Source organism: Chiloscyllium punctatum, chromosome 16 (assembly GCF_047496795.1).
Source record: "Chiloscyllium punctatum isolate Juve2018m chromosome 16, sChiPun1.3, whole genome shotgun sequence".
Lineage (NCBI taxonomy): Eukaryota > Metazoa > Chordata > Chondrichthyes > Orectolobiformes > Hemiscylliidae > Chiloscyllium > Chiloscyllium punctatum.
The window spans coordinates 22,662,531-22,677,248 of NC_092754.1; positions in this window are offsets into that span (position 1 = coordinate 22,662,531).

The window sequence follows — 14,718 nt, forward strand, 5'->3', positions numbered from 1 at the left end:
ACAGAGGGGCTGAAACAGAGTGCGAGGAATAGAGTGGCTGAAACAGAGGGGCTGAAGCAGAGGGCGAGAAACAGAGGGGCTGAAGCAGAGGGCGAGAAACAGAGGGGCTGAAGCAGAGGGGCTGAAACAGAGGGCGAGAAACAGAGGGGCTGAAACAGAGGGCGAGAAACAGGGGCTGAAATTGAGGGGCGGGAAACAGAGCGGCGGGAAACACAGGGGCTGAATCAGAGGAGCTGAATCAGAGGGGCTGAATCAGAGGGGCTGAATGAGAGGGGCTGAAACAGAGGGCGAGAAACAGAGGGTCTGAAACAGAGGGCGAGGAACAGAGGGGCTGAAACAGAGGGGCTGAAACAGAGGGTGAGAAACAGTGGGGCTGAAGCAGAGGGCGAGAAACAGAGGGGCTGAAACAGAGGGTGAGAAACAGAGGGGCTGAAACAGATGAGCTGAAACAGAGGGGCTGAAACAGAGGGGCTGAAACAGAGGGGCTGAAACAGAGGGAGAGAAACAGAGCGGCTGAAACAGAGGGCGAGAAACAGAGGGGCTGAAACAGAGGGAGAGAAACAGAGGGGCTGAAACAGAGGGGCTGAAACAGAGGGGCTGAAACAGAGGGCGAGAAACAGAGGGGCTGAAACAGAGGGGCTGAAACATAGGGGCTGAAACAGAGGGCGAGAAACAGAGGGGCTGAAACAGAGCGCGAGAAAAAGACGGGCTGAAACAGAGGGCGAGAAACAGAGGGGCTGAAACAGAGGCTGAGAAGCAGAGGGGCTGAAACAGAGGGGCTGAAACGGAGGGGCGCGAAACAGAGTTGCTGAAACAGAGGGCGAGAAACAGAGGGGCTGAAACAGAGGGCTAGAAACAGATGGGCTGAAACAGAGGGCGAGAAACAGAGGGGCTGAAACGGAGGCCTGAAACAGAGGGCGAGAAACAGAGGGGCTGAAGCAGAGGGCGAGAAACAGAGGGGCTGAAACAGAGGGGCTGAAACAGAGGGGCTGAAACAGAGGGCGAGAAACAGAGGGGCTGAAACAGAGGGAGAGAAACAGGGGCTGAAATAGAGTGGCGGGAAACAGAGGGGCGGGAAACAGAGGGGCTGAATCAGAGGAGCTGAAACAGAGGGGCTGAATCAGAGGGTTAGAATGAGAGGGGCTGAAACAGAGTGCGAGTAACAGAGGGGCTGAAACAGAGGGCGAGAAACAGAGGGGATGAAACAGAGTGGCTGAAACAGAGGGTGAGAAACAGAGAGGCTGAAACAGAGGGCGAGAAACAGAGGGGCTGAAACAGAGGTGCTGAAAGAGAGGGGCTGAATCAGAGGGCGAGAAAGAGAGGGTCTGAAACAGAGGGGCTGAATCAGAGGGGCTGAAACAGAGGGGCTGAAACAGAGGGTGAGAAACAGTGGGGCTGAAACAGAGGGCGAGAAACAGAGGGGCTGAAACAGAGGGTGAGAAACAGAGGGGCTGAAACAGAGGGCGAGAAACAGAGTGGCTGAAACAGAGGGTCTGAAATAGAGGGCGAGAAACAGAGGGGCTGAAACACATGGCGAGAAACAGAGGGGCTGAAACAGAGGGCGAGAAACAGAGGGGCAGAAACAGAGGGTGAGTAACAGAGGTGCTGAAACAGAGGGGCTGAAACGGAGGGGCGCGAAACAGAGTGGCTGAAACAGAGGGCGAGAAACAAACGGGCTGAAACAGAGGGGCTGAAACAGAGGGTGAGAAACAGAGGGGCTGAAACAGAGGGCGAGAACCAGAGGGGCTGAAACAGAGGGGCTGAAACAGAGGGGCGCGTAACAGAGTGGCTGAAACAGAGTGCGAGAAACAGAGAGGCTGAAACAGATGGCGAGAAACAGAGGGGCTGAAACAGAGGGATAGAAACAGAGGGGCTGAAATAGAGGGCGAGAAACAGAGTGGCTGAAACAGAGGGATAGAAACAGAGGGGCTGAAATAGAGGGTGAGAAACAGAGTGGCTGAAACAGAGGGGCTGAAACAGAGGGCGAGAAACAGAGGGGCTGAAACAGAGGGCGAGAAACAGAGGGGTTGAAACAGAGGGCGAGAAACAGAGGGGCTGAAACAGAGGGTGACAAACAGAGGGGCTGAAACAGAGGGGCGCGAAACAGAGTGGCTGAAACAGAGGGCAAGAAACAGAGGGGCTGAAACAGAGGGGCTGAAACAGAGGGTGAGAAACAGAGGGGCTGAAATAGAGGGCGAGAAACAGAGTGGCTGAAACATAGGGGCTGAAACAGAGGGCGAGAAACAGAGGGGCTGAAACAGAGGGCGAGAAACAGAGGGGCTGAAACAGAGGCTGAGAAGCAGAGGGGCTGAAACAGTGGGGCTGAAACGGAGGGGCGCGAAACAGAGTTGCTGAAACAGAGGGCGAGGAACAGAGTGGCTGAAACAGAGGGGCTGAAACAGAGGGCGAGAAACAGAGGGGCTGAAGCAGAGGGCGAGAAACAGAGGGGCTGAAGCAGAGGGGCTGAAACAGAGGGCGAGAAACAGAGGGGCTGAAACAGAGGGCGAGAAACAGGGGCTGAAATTGAGGGGCGGGAAACAGAGCGGCGGGAAACACAGGGGCTGAATCAGAGGAGCTGAATCAGAGGGGCTGAATCAGAGGGGCTGAATGAGAGGGGCTGAAACAGAGTGCGAGAAACAGAGGGGCTGAAACAGAGGGCGAGAAACAGAGGGGATGAAACAGAGTGGCTGAAACAGAGGGTGAGAAACAGAGAGGCTGAAACAGAGGGCGAGGAACAGAGGGGCTGAAACAGAGGTGCTGAAAGAGAGGGGCTGAATCAGAGGGCGAGAAACAGAGGGGCAGAAACAGAGGGTGAGTAACAGAGGTGCTGAAACAGAGGGGCTGAAACGGAGGGGCGCGAAACAGAGTGGCTGAAACAGAGGGCGAGAAACAAACGGGCTGAAACAGAGGGGCTGAAACAGAGGGTGAGAAACAGAGGGGCTGAAACAGAGGGCGAGAACCAGAGGGGCTGAAACAGAGGGGCTGAAACAGAGGGGCGCGTAACAGAGTGGCTGAAACAGAGTGCGAGAAACAGAGAGGCTGAAACAGATGGCGAGAAACAGAGGGGCTGAAACAGAGGGATAGAAACAGAGGGGCTGAAATAGAGGGCGAGAAACAGAGTGGCTGAAACAGAGGGATAGAAACAGAGGGGCTGAAATAGAGGGTGAGAAACAGAGTGGCTGAAACAGAGGGGCTGAAACAGAGGGCGAGAAACAGAGGGGCTGAAACAGAGGGCGAGAAACAGAGGGGTTGAAACAGAGGGCGAGAAACAGAGGGGCTGAAACAGAGGGTGACAAACAGAGGGGCTGAAACAGAGGGGCGCGAAACAGAGTGGCTGAAACAGAGGGCAAGAAACAGAGGGGCTGAAACAGAGGGGCTGAAACAGAGGGTGAGAAACAGAGGGGCTGAAATAGAGGGCGAGAAACAGAGTGGCTGAAACATAGGGGCTGAAACAGAGGGCGAGAAACAGAGGGGCTGAAACAGAGGGCGAGAAACAGAGGGGCTGAAACAGAGGCTGAGAAGCAGAGGGGCTGAAACAGTGGGGCTGAAACGGAGGGGCGCGAAATAGAGTTGCTGAAACAGAGGGCGAGGAACAGAGTGGCTGAAACAGAGGGGCTGAAACAGAGGGCGAGAAACAGAGGGGCTGAAGCAGAGGGCGAGAAACAGAGGGGCTGAAGCAGAGGGGCTGAAACAGAGGGCGAGAAACAGAGGGGCTGAAACAGAGGGCGAGAAACAGGGGCTGAAATTGAGGGGCGGGAAACAGAGCGGCGGGAAACACAGGGGCTGAATCAGAGGAGCTGAATCAGAGGGGCTGAATCAGAGGGGCTGAATGAGAGGGGCTGAAACAGAGTGCGAGAAACAGAGGGGCTGAAACAGAGGGCGAGAAACAGAGGGGATGAAACAGAGTGGCTGAAACAGAGGGTGAGAAACAGAGAGGCTGAAACAGAGGGCGAGGAACAGAGGGGCTGAAACAGAGGTGCTGAAAGAGAGGGGCTGAATCAGAGGGCGAGAAACAGAGGGGATGAAACAGAGTGGCTGAAACAGAGGGTGAGAAACAGAGGGTCTGAAACAGGGGGCGAGAAACAGAGGGGCTGAAACAGAGGGGCTGAAACAGAGGGAGAGAAACAGTGGGGCTGAAACAGAGGGCGAGAAACAGAGGGGCTGAAACAGAGGGTGAGAAACAGTCGGGCTGAAACAGAGGGGCGCTAAACAGAGTGGCTGAAACAGAGGGCGAGAAACAGTGGGGCTGAAACAGAGGGGCAGAAACAAAGGGTGAGAAACAGAGGGGCTGAAACAGAGGGGCTGAAACAGAGGGTGAGAAACAGAGGGGCTGAAACAGAGGGCGAGAAACAGAGTGGCTGAAACAGAGGGGCTGAAACAGAGGGCGAGAAACAGAGGGGCTGAAACAAAGGGCGAGAAACAGAGGGGCTGAAACAGAGGGTGAGAAACAGAGGGGCTGAAACAGAGGGGCTGAAACGGAGGGGCGCGAAACAGAATGGCTGAAACAGAGGGCGAGACACAGAGGGGCTGAAACAGAGGGCCGCGTAACAGAGTGGCTGAAACAGAGGGCGAGAAACAGAGAGGCTGAAACAGAGTGCGAGAAACAGAGGGGCTGAAACAGAGGGCTAGAAACAGAAGGGCTGAAACAGAGGGGCTGAAACAGAGGGGCTGAAACAGAGTGGCTGAAACAGAGTGCGAGAAACAGAGAGGCTGAAACAGATGGCGATAAACGGAGGGGCTGAAACAGAGGGGCTGAAACAGAGTGGCTGAAATAGAGGGCGAGAAACAGAGTGGCTGAAACAGAGGGGCTGAAACAGAGGGCGAGAAACAGAGGGGCTGAAACAGAGGGCGAGAAACAGAGGGGTTGAAACAGAGGGCGAGAAACAGAGGGGCTGAAACAGAGGGTGACAAACAGAGGGGCGCGAAACAGAGTGGCTGAAACAGAGGGCAAGAAACAGAGGGGCTGAAACAGAGGGGCTGAAACAGAGGGTGAGAAACAGAGGGGCTGAAACAGAGGGGCTGAAACAGAGGGGCTGAAACAGAGGGTGAGAAACAGAGGGGCTGAAATAGAGGGCGAGAAACAGAGTGGCTGAAACATAGGGGCTGAAACAGAGGGCGAGAAACAGAGGGGCTGAAACAGAGGGCGAGAAACAGAGGGGCAGAAACAGAGGGTGAGTAACAGAGGGGCTGAAACAGAGGGGCTGAAACGGAGGGGCGCGAAACAGAGTTGCTGAAACAGAGGGCGAGAAACAGAGGGGCTGAAACAGAGGGCGAGGAACAGAGTGGCTGAAACAGAGGGGCTGAAACAGAGGGCGAGAAACAGAGGGGCTGAAGCAGAGGGCGAGAAACAGAGGGGCTGAAGCAGAGGGGCTGAAACAGAGGGCGAGAAACAGAGGGGCTGAAACAGAGGGCGAGAAACAGGGGCTGAAATTGAGGGGCGGGAAACAGAGCGGCGGGAAACAGAGCGGCGGGAAACACAGGGGCTGAATCAGAGGAGCTGAATCAGAGGGGCTGAATCAGAGGGGCTGAATGAGAGGGGCTGAAACAGAGGGCGAGAAACAGAGGGTCTGAAACAGAGGGCGAGGAACAGAGGGGCTGAAACAGAGGGGCTGAAACAGAGGGTGAGAAACAGTGGGGCTGAAGCAGAGGGCGAGAAACAGAGGGGTTGAAACAGAGGGTGAGAAACAGAGGGGCTGAAACAGATGAGCTGAAACAGATGGGCTGAAACAGAGGGGCTGAAACAGAGGGGCTGAAACAGAGGGAGAGAAACAGAGCGGCTGAAACAGAGGGCGAGAAACAGAGGGGCTGAAACAGAGGGCGAGAAACAGAGGGGCTGAAACAGAGGGGCTGAAACAGAGGGGCTGAAACAGAGGGCGAGAAACAGAGGGGCTGAAACAGAGGGGCTGAAACATAGGGGCTGAAACAGAGGGCGAGAAACAGAGGGGCTGAAACAGAGCGCGAGAAAAAGACGGGCTGAAACAGAGGGCGAGAAACAGAGGGGCTGAAACAGAGGCTGAGAAGCAGAGGGGCTGAAACAGAGGGGCTGAAACGGAGGGGCGCGAAACAGAGTTGCTGAAACAGAGGGCGAGAAACAGAGGGGCTGAAACAGAGGGCTAGAAACAGAGGGGCTGAAACAGAGGGCGAGAAACAGAGGGGCTGAAACGGAGGCCTGAAACAGAGGGCGAGAAACAGAGGGGCTGAAGCAGAGGGCGAGAAACAGAGGGGCTGAAACAGAGGGGCTGAAACAGAGGGGCTGAAACAGAGGGCGAGAAACAGAGGGGCTGAAACAGAGGGCGAGAAACAGAGGGGCTGAAACAGAGGGTGAGAAACAGTCGGGCTGAAACAGAGGGGCGCTAAACAGAGTGGCTGAAACAGAGGGCGAGAAACAGTGGGGCAGAAACAGAGGGGCAGAAACAGAGGGTGAGAAACAGAGGGGCTGAAACAGAGGGGCTGAAACAGAGGGGCTGAAACAGAGGGTGAGAAACAGAGGGGCTGAAACAGAGGGCGAGAAACAGAGTGGCTGAAACAGAGGGGCTGAAACAGAGGGCGAGAAACAGAGGGGCTGAAACAAAGGGCGAGAAACAGAGGGGCTGAAACAGAGGGTGAGAAACAGAGGGGCTGAAACAGAGGGGCTGAAACGGAAGGGCGCGAAACAGAATGGCTGAAACAGAGGGCGAGACACAGAGGGGCTGAAACAGAGGGCCGCGTAACAGAGTGGCTGAAACAGAGGGCGAGAAACAGAGAGGCTGAAACAGAGTGCGAGAAACAGAGGGGCTGAAACAGAGGGCTAGAAACAGAAGGGCTGAAACAGAGGGGCTGAAACAGAGGGGCTGAAACAGAGTGGCTGAAACAGAGTGCGAGAAACAGAGAGGCTGAAACAGATGGCGAGAAACAGAGGGGCTGAAACAGAGGGGCTGAAACAGAGTGGCTGAAATAGAGGGCGAGAAACAGAGTGGCTGAAACAGAGGGGCTGAAACAGAGGGCGAGAAACAGAGGGGCTGAAACAGAGGGTGAGAAACAGAGGGGTTGAAACAGAGGGCGAGAAACAGAGGGGCTGAAACAGAGGGTGACAAACAGAGGGGCTGAAACAGAGGGGCGCGAAACAGAGTGGCTGAAACAGAGGGCAAGAAACAGAGGGGCTGAAACAGAGGGGCTGAAACAGAGGGTGAGAAACAGAGGGGCTGAAACAGAGGGGCTGAAACAGAGGGGCTGAAACAGAGGGTGAGAAACAGAGGGGCTGAAATAGAGGGCGAGAAACAGAGTGGCTGAAACATAGGGGCTGAAACAGAGGGCGAGAAACAGAGGGGCTGAAACAGAGGGCGAGAAACAGAGGGGCAGAAACAGAGGGTGAGTAACAGAGGGGCTGAAACAGAGGGGCTGAAACGGAGGGGCGCGAAACAGAGTTGCTGAAACAGAGGGCGAGAAACAGAGGGGCTGAAACAGAGGGCGAGGAACAGAGTGGCTGAAACAGAGGGGCTGAAACAGAGGGCGAGAAACAGAGGGGCTGAAGCAGAGGGCGAGAAACAGAGGGGCTGAAGCAGAGGGGCTGAAACAGAGGGCGAGAAACAGAGGGGCTGAAACAGAGGGCGAGAAACAGGGGCTGAAATTGAGGGGCGGGAAACAGAGCGGCGGGAAACACAGGGGCTGAATCAGAGGAGCTGAATCAGAGGGGCTGAATCAGAGGGGCTGAATGAGAGGGGCTGAAACAGAGGGCGAGAAACAGAGGGTCTGAAACAGAGGGCGAGGAACAGAGGGGCTGAAACAGAGGGGCTGAAACAGAGGGTGAGAAACAGTGGGGCTGAAGCAGAGGGCGAGAAACAGAGGGGCTGAAACAGAGGGTGAGAAACAGAGGGGCTGAAACTGATGAGCTGAAACAGAGGGGCTGAAACAGAGGGGCTGAAACAGAGGGGCTGAAACAGAGGGAGAGAAACAGAGCGGCTGAAACAGAGGGCGAGAAACAGAGGGGCTGAAACAGAGGGCGAGAAACAGAGGGGCTGAAACAGAGGGGCTGAAACAGAGGGGCTGAAACAGAGGGCGAGAAACAGAGGGGCTGAAACAGAGGGGCTGAAACATAGGGGCTGAAACAGAGGGCGAGAAACAGAGGGGCTGAAACAGAGCGCGAGAAAAAGACGGGCTGAAACAGAGGGCGAGAAACAGAGGGGCTGAAACAGAGGCTGAGAAGCAGAGGGGCTGAAACAGAGGGGCTGAAACGGAGGGGCGCGAAACAGAGTTGCTGAAACAGAGGGCGAGAAACAGAGGGGCTGAAACAGAGGGCGAGAAACAGAGGGGCTGAAACAGAGGGGCTGAAACAGAGGGGCTGAAACAGAGGGCGAGAAACAGAGGGGCTGAAACAGAGGGTGACAAACAGAGGGGCTGAAACAGAGGGGCGCGAAACAGAGTGGCTGAAACAGAGGGCAAGAAACAGAGGGGCTGAAACAGAGGGGCTGAAACAGAGGGTGAGAAACAGAGGGGCTGAAATAGAGGGCGAGAAACAGAGTGGCTGAAACATAGGGGCTGAAACAGAGGGCGAGAAACAGAGGGGCAGAAACAGAGGGTGAGTAACAGAGGGGCTGAAACAGAGGGGCTGAAACGGAGGGGCGCGAAACAGAGTTGCTGAAACAGAGGGCGAGAAACAGAGGGGCTGAAACAGAGGGCGAGGAACAGAGTGGCTGAAACAGAGGGGCTGAAACAGAGGGCGAGAAACAGAGGGGCTGAAGCAGAGGGCGAGAAACAGAGGGGCTGAAGCAGAGGGGCTGAAACAGAGGGCGAGAAACAGAGGGGCTGAAACAGAGGGCGAGAAACAGGGGCTGAAATTGAGGGGCGGGAAACAGAGCGGCGGGAAACAGAGCGGCGGGAAACACAGGGGCTGAATCAGAGGAGCTGAATCAGAGGGGCTGAATCAGAGGGGCTGAATGAGAGGGGCTGAAACAGAGGGCGAGAAACAGAGGGTCTGAAACAGAGGGCGAGGAACAGAGGGGCTGAAACAGAGGGGCTGAAACAGAGGGTGAGAAACAGTGGGGCTGAAGCAGAGGGCGAGAAACAGAGGGGCTGAAACAGAGGGTGAGAAACAGAGGGGCTGAAACAGATGAGCTGAAACAGATGGGCTGAAACAGAGGGGCTGAAACAGAGGGGCTGAAACAGAGGGAGAGAAACAGAGCGGCTGAAACAGAGGGAGAGAAACAGAGGGGCTGAAACAGAGGGCGAGAAACAGAGGGGCTGAAACAGAGGGGCTGAAACAGAGGGGCTGAAACAGAGGGCGAGAAACAGAGGGGCTGAAACAGAGGGGCTGAAACAGAGGGCGAGAAACAGAGGGGCTGAAACAGAGCGCGAGAAAAAGACGGGCTGAAACAGAGGGCGAGAAACAGAGGGGCTGAAACAGAGGCTGAGAAGCAGAGGGGCTGAAACAGAGGGGCTGAAACGGAGGGGCGCGAAACAGAGTTGCTGAAACAGAGGGCGAGAAACAGAGGGGCTGAAACAGAGGGCTAGAAACAGAGGGGCTGAAACAGAGGGCGAGAAACAGAGGGGCTGAAACGGAGGCCTGAAACAGAGGGCGAGAAACAGAGGGGCTGAAGCAGAGGGCGAGAAACAGAGGGGCTGAAACAGAGGGGCTGAAACAGAGGGGCTGAAACAGAGGGCGAGAAACAGAGGGGCTGAAACAGAGGGCGAGAAACAGAGGGGCTGAAACAGAGGGTGAGAAACAGTCGGGCTGAAACAGAGGGGCGCTAAACAGAGTGGCTGAAACAGAGGGCGAGAAACAGTGGGGCTGAAACAGAGGGGCAGAAACAGAGGGTGAGAAACAGAGGGGCTGAAACAGAGGGGCTGAAACAGAGGGGCTGAAACAGAGGGTGAGAAACAGAGGGGCTGAAACAGAGGGCGAGAAACAGAGTGGCTGAAACAGAGGGGCTGAAACAGAGGGCGAGAAACAGAGGGGCTGAAACAAAGGGCGAGAAACAGAGGGGCTGAAACAGAGGGTGAGAAACAGAGGGGCTGAAACAGAGGGGCTGAAACGGAGGGGCGCGAAACAGAATGGCTGAAACAGAGGGCGAGACACAGAGGGGCTGAAACAGAGGGCCGCGTAACTGAGTGGCTGAAACAGAGGGCGAGAAACAGAGAGGCTGAAACAGAGTGCGAGAAACAGAGGGGCTGAAACAGAGGGCTAGAAACAGAAGGGCTGAAACAGAGGGGCTGAAACAGAGGGGCTGAAACAGAGTGGCTGAAACAGAGTGCGAGAAACAGAGAGGCTGAAACAGATGGCGAGAAACAGAGGGGCTGAAACAGAGGGGCTGAAACAGAGTGGCTGAAATAGAGGGCGAGAAACAGAGTGGCTGAAACAGAGGGGCTGAAACAGAGGGCGAGAAACAGAGGGGCTGAAACAGAGGGCGAGAAACAGAGGGGTTGAAACAGAGGGCGAGAAACAGAGGGGCTGAAACAGAGGGTGACAAACAGAGGGGCTGAAACAGAGGGGCGCGAAACAGAGTGGCTGAAACAGAGGGCAAGAAACAGAGGGGCTGAAACAGAGGGGCTGAAACAGAGGGTGAGAAACAGAGGGGCTGAAACAGAGGGGCTGAAACAGAGGGGCTGAAACAGACGGTGAGAAACAGAGGGGCTGAAATAGAGGGCGAGAAACAGAGTGGCTGAAACATAGGGGCTGAAACAGAGGGCGAGAAACAGAGGGGCTGAAACAGAGGGCGAGAAACAGAGGGGCAGAAACAGAGGGTGAGTAACAGAGGGGCTGAAACAGAGGGGCTGAAACGGAGGGGCGCGAAACAGAGTTGCTGAAACAGAGGGCGAGAAACAGAGGGGCTGAAACAGAGGGCGAGGAACAGAGTGGCTGAAACAGAGGGGCTGAAACAGAGGGCGAGAAACAGAGGGGCTGAAGCAGAGGGCGAGAAACAGAGGGGCTGAAGCAGAGGGGCTGAAACAGAGGGCGAGAAACAGAGGGGCTGAAACAGAGGGCGAGAAACAGGGGCTGAAATTGAGGGGCGGGAAACAGAGCGGCGGGAAACACAGGGGCTGAATCAGAGGAGCTGAATCAGAGGGGCTGAATCAGAGGGGCTGAATGAGAGGGGCTGAAACAGAGGGCGAGAACCAGAGGGTCTGAAACAGAGGGCGAGGAACAGAGGGGCTGAAACAGATGAGCTGAAACAGAGGGGCTGAAACAGAGGGGCTGAAACAGAGGGGCTGAAACAGAGGGAGAGAAACAGAGCGGCTGAAACAGAGGGCGAGAAACAGAGGGGCTGAAACAGAGGGCGAGAAACAGAGGGGCTGAAACAGAGGGGCTGAAACAGAGGGGCTGAAACAGAGGGCGAGAAACAGAGGGGCTGAAACAGAGGGGCTAAAACATAGGGGCTGAAACAGAGGGCGAGAAACAGAGGGGCTGAAACAGAGCGCGAGAAAAAGACGGGCTGAAACAGAGGGCGAGAAACAGAGGGGCTGAAACAGAGGCTGAGAAGCAGAGGGGCTGAAACAGAGGGGCTGAAACGGAGGGGCGCGAAACAGAGTTGCTGAAACAGAGGGCGAGAAACAGAGGGGCTGAAACAGAGGGCGAGAAACAGAGGGGCTGAAACAGAGGGGCTGAAACAGAGGGGCTGAAACAGAGGGCGAGAAACAGAGGGGCTGAAACAGAGGGAGAGAAACAGGGTCTGAAATAGAGGGGCGGGAAACAGAGGGGCGGGAAACAGAGGGGCTGAATCAGAGGAGCTGAATCAGAGGGGCTGAATCAGAGGGTTAGAATGAGAGGGGCTGAAACAGAGTGCGAGTAACAGAGGGGCTGAAACAGAGGGCGAGAAACAGAGGGGATGAAACAGAGTGGCTGAAACAGAGGGTGAGAAACAGAGAGGCTGAAACAGAGGGCGAGAAACAGAGGGGCTGAAACAGAGGTGCTGAAAGAGAGGGGCTGAATCAGAGGGCGAGAAAGAGAGGGTCTGAAACAGAGGGGCTGAATCAGAGGGGCTGAAACAGAGGGGCTGAAACAGAGGGTGAGAAACAGTGGGGCTGAAACAGAGGGCGAGAAACAGAGGGGCTGAAACAGAGGGTGAGAAACAGAGGGGCTGAAACAGAGGGCGAGAAACAGAGTGGCTGAAACAGAGGGTCTGAAATAGAGGGCGAGAAACAGAGGGGCTGAAACACATGGCGAGAAACAGAGAGGCTGAAACAGAGGGCGAGAAACAGAGGGGCAGAAACAGAGGGTGAGTAACAGAGGGGCTGAAACAGAGGGGCTGAAACGGAGGGGCGCGAAACAGAGTGGCTGAAACAGAGGGCGAGAAACAAACGGGCTGAAACAGAGGGGCTGAAACAGAGGGTGAGAAACAGAGGGGCTGAAACAGAGGGCGAGAACCAGAGGGGCTGAAACAGAGGGGCTGAAACAGAGGGGCGCGTAACAGAGTGGCTGAAACAGAGTGCGAGAAACAGAGAGTCTGAAACAGATGGCGAGATACAGAGGGGCTGAAACAGAGGTGCTGAAAGAGAGGGGCTGAATCAGAGGGCGAGAAAGAGAGGGTCTGAAACAGAGGGGCTGAATCAGAGGGGCTGAAACAGAGGGGCTGAAACAGAGGGTGAGAAACAGTGGGGCTGAAACAGAGGGCGAGAAACAGAGGGGCTGAAACAGAGGGTGAGAAACAGAGGGGCTGAAACAGAGGGCGAGAAACAGAGTGGCTGAAACAGAGGGTCTGAAATAGAGGGCGAGAAACAGAGGGGCTGAAACACATGGCGAGAAACAGAGGGGCTGAAACAGAGGGCGAGAAACAGAGGGGCAGAAACAGAGGGTGAGTAACAGAGGTGCTGAAACAGAGGGGCTGAAACGGAGGGGCGCGAAACAGAGTGGCTGAAACAGAGGGCGAGAAACAAACGGGCTGAAACAGAGGGGCTGAAACAGAGGGTGAGAAACAGAGGGGCTGAAACAGAGGGCGAGAACCAGAGGGGCTGAAACAGAGGGGCTGAAACAGAGGGGCGCGTAACAGAGTGGCTGAAACAGAGTGCGAGAAACAGAGAGGCTGAAACAGATGGCGAGAAACAGAGGGGCTGAAACAGAGGGATAGAAACAGAGGGGCTGAAATAGAGGGCGAGAAACAGAGTGGCTGAAACAGAGGGGCTGAAACAGAGGGCGAGAAACAGAGGGGCTGAAACAGAGGGCGAGAAACAGAGGGGTTGAAACAGAGGGCGAGAAACAGAGGGGCTGAAACAGAGGGTGAAAAACAGAGGGGCTGAAACAGAGGGGCGCGAAACAGAGTGGCTGAAACAGAGGGCAAGAAACAGAGGGGCTGAAACAGAGGGGCTGAAACAGAGGGTGAGAAACAGAGGGGCTGAAACAGAGGGGCTGAAACAGAGGGGCTGAAACAGAGGGTGAGAAACAGAGGGGCTGAAATAGAGGGCGAGAAACAGAGTGGCTGAAACATAGGGGCTGAAACAGAGGGCGAGAAACAGAGGGGCTGAAACAGAGGCTGAGAAGCAGAGGGGCTGAAACAGAGGGGCTGAAACGGAGGGGCGCGAAACAGAGTTGCTGAAACAGAGGGCGAGAAACAGAGGGGCTGAAACAGAGGGCGAGGAACAGAGTGGCTGAAACAGAGGGGCTGAAACAGAGGACGAGAAACAGAGGGGCTGAAGCAGAGGGCGAGAAACAGAGGGGCTGAAGCAGAGGGGCTGAAACAGAGGGCGAGAAACAGAGGGGCTGAAACAGAGGGCGAGAAACAGGGGCTGAAATTGAGGGGCGGGAAACAGAGCGGCGGGAAACACAGGGGCTGAATCAGAGGAGCTGAATCAGAGGGGCTGAATCAGAGGGGCTGAATGAGAGGGGCTGAAACAGAGTGCGAGAAACAGAGGGGCTGAAACAGAGGGCGAGAAACAGAGGGGATGAAACAGAGTGGCTGAAACAGAGGGTGAGAAACAGAGAGGCTGAAACAGAGGGCGAGGAACAGAGGGGCTGAAACAGAGGTGCTGAAACAGAGGGCGAGAAACAGAGGGGCAGAAACAGAGGGTGAGTAACAGAGGGGCTGAAACAGAGGGGCTGAAACGGAGGGGCGCGAAACAGAGTTGCTGAAACAGAGGGCGAGAAACAGAGGGGCTGAAACAGAGGGCGAGGAACAGAGTGGCTGAAACAGAGGGGCTGAAACAGAGGGCGAGAAACAGAGGGGCTGAAGCAGAGGGCGAGAAACAGAGGGGCTGAAGCAGAGGGGCTGAAACAGAGGGCGAGAAACAGAGGGGCTGAAACAGAGGGCGAGAAGCAGGGGCTGAAATTGAGGGGCGGGAAACAGAGCGGCGGGAAACACAGGGGCTGAATCAGAGGAGCTGAATCAGAGGGGCTGAATCAGAGGGGCTGAATGAGAGGGGCTGAAACAGAGGGCGAGAAACAGAGGGTCTGAAACAGAGGGCGAGGAACAGAGGGGCTGAAACAGAGGGGCTGAAACAGAGGGTGAGAAACAGTGGGGCTGAAGCAGAGGGCGAGAAACAGAGGGGCTGAAACAGAGGGTGAGAAACAGAGGGGCTGAAACAGATGAGCTGAAACAGAGGGGCTGAAACAGAGGGGCTGAAACAGAGGGGCTGAAACAGAGGGGCTGAAACAGAGGGAGAGAAACAGAGCGGCTGAAACAGAGGGCGAGAAACAGAGGGGCTGAAACAGAGGGCGAGAAACAGAGGGGCTGAAACAGAGGGGCTGAAACAGAGGGCGAGAAACAGAGGGGCTGAAACAGAGGGGCTGAAACATAGGGGCTGAAACAGAGGGCG